The sequence below is a fragment of the Physeter macrocephalus genome, chromosome 20, assembly GCF_002837175.3.
Source record: "Physeter macrocephalus isolate SW-GA chromosome 20, ASM283717v5, whole genome shotgun sequence".
NCBI classification, from domain to species: Eukaryota; Metazoa; Chordata; class Mammalia; order Artiodactyla; family Physeteridae; genus Physeter; species Physeter macrocephalus.
In genome coordinates this window covers 70,997,741-70,999,877 of record NC_041233.1, presented here as the reverse complement: position 1 = coordinate 70,999,877, position 2,137 = coordinate 70,997,741, and positions in this window count along the sequence as shown.

Genomic DNA, 2,137 nt, shown 5'->3' with positions numbered 1-2,137 from the left:
CCGTGAGCCATGGCCACTGAGCCTGCACGTCCGGAGCCTGTGCTCCGCAACGGGAGAGGCCACAACAGTGAGAGGCCCGCGAACCGCAAAAAAAAAGAAAAAAAAAAAAAAAAAAAAAAACTAAGAAATGACTTTCCAATCCACAAAAAAAAACTATTAGAACTAGTAAATGAGTTCATCAAGGTTACAGGATACAAGATAAATATGTATACAAGAGGTACAAACTTCTACATATAAAATAAATAAGCTACAAGGATATAATGTACAGCACAGGGAATATAATCACTATTTTATAATCACTTTAAATGGAGTATATAATCTATAAAATTTTGAATCATTATGTTGTATACCTGCAACTAATATAATACTGTAAATCAACTAACCTCAATTTAAAATAATGAGAGAGAAAAAGAGATTAATATACAAAAGAAACAATTGGACTCCCAGTCCAATCCCACCCACTACCCTGAGTAGACAGGAGACCACCCCTCTGCTACCTCGGGTTTTCTTTTTTCCCGATATACTGAATCAGAAGGACTATGAATTGGAAGACACAAGGCACAACTAAAGGCAAAAAGGAATAAGTGAAAGTCTGCATCCTGGTCAGTAAGATTCCCACTCCTCTTCCCACACTTAACTGCCAAAAATCTTGACAGCTATCTATGCCTTCTTCTCTGAAAAATCTGACATCAAAGAAAGGACCTGGGCTTCCCTGGTGGCACGGTGGTTGAGAATCTGCCTGCCAATGCAGGGGACACAGGTTCGAGCCCTGATCTGGGAAGATCCCACATGCTGCAGAGGAACTAGGCCCGTGAGCCACAACTACTGAGCCTGCGCGTCTGGAGCCTGTGCTCCGCAACAAGAGAGGCCGCGATAGTGAGAGGCCTGCACACCGCGATGAAGAGTGGCTCCCGCTCGCAGCAACTGGAGAAAGCCCTCGCACAGAAACAAAGACCCAACACAGCCAAAAATAAATAAATAAATAAATAAATTTAAAAGAAAAAAAAAGAAAGGACCTAAAGATACTGATATTCAGTGGTCCCTAACAAAATACCCCCCTCCAGATCACCATGTGGTAAATCTCAATATCAACAAGCCCCATCCATGCACAGAAAGCTTCCAATCAGGTTTTTAGTATTCTAATATTAAGTATGAGCAATCTAACAAAATAAAAGGGATAGAAGAAACTTCAAACAAATTATCATTAATATTCTCAGAGAAATAAAAGAGAGTGTATTCTTGAAACAATAAACAAAAATTACATTTTTTTTAAATTTAGAGCAACACTGTCCAATAGAACTTTCTGTGATGAAATAGTCCACATTTGCACTGTCCAATATGGTATGTACCAGCTACATGTGGCCACAGATCACTCAAAATGCAGCTAATACAACTAAGGAACTGAATTTTAATTATACTTAATTTTAATTTAAGTAGCCACATGTGACTAGTGGATGCCATACTGTATAGCTCAGATTTAGAAAATCGAACACAGTTCTTGGATATTAAAAATGCAATAGCCAAAATGAAAATCTTAGCAGAATGAAATCTTCTAATCTTATATTAGAAGATAAAGTTGGCCAGGCACTGTCCCAAGCACTTTATAACATATTAACTCATCCAAAACACCAAGTGACAGAAAATAGGAAAGGAAAGATAAGAAAATCACAAGATCAGTCCAGGAGATCCAATATCCAAATAATAGGAATTCCAGGAAAATGGCCAGAGGGAAAGGAGGGAAAGAAATTATCAAAGAAATAATTCAAGATAATTTCCCAATGAAGGATATGAAAGGCCCACTGAGTACCAGCACAATGGCTATAAAAAGACCTACTTCAAGCACACTTTTTTGGAAAGTTCAGAATATCAGGATAAAGAAGAGATCCTAAAAACTTCCAGAGAGAAATAACAATCACATTTAAAAAAAAAAAATTACAAGTCAGAAGAGCATTAGATTTAACAGCAACAATGGAGCTTAGAAGGCAATAAAGCGATGTCTTCAAAATTCTGAGAAAAGGCAGTTCCAACCTAGAATTCTATATTCAAGTAAATAATCATGTAAGTGTAAAGGTAGAATAGGGCCACTTTCAGACATGTAAACTCTCAACAACAAAAAATTACGTCCATGTGCCATGTC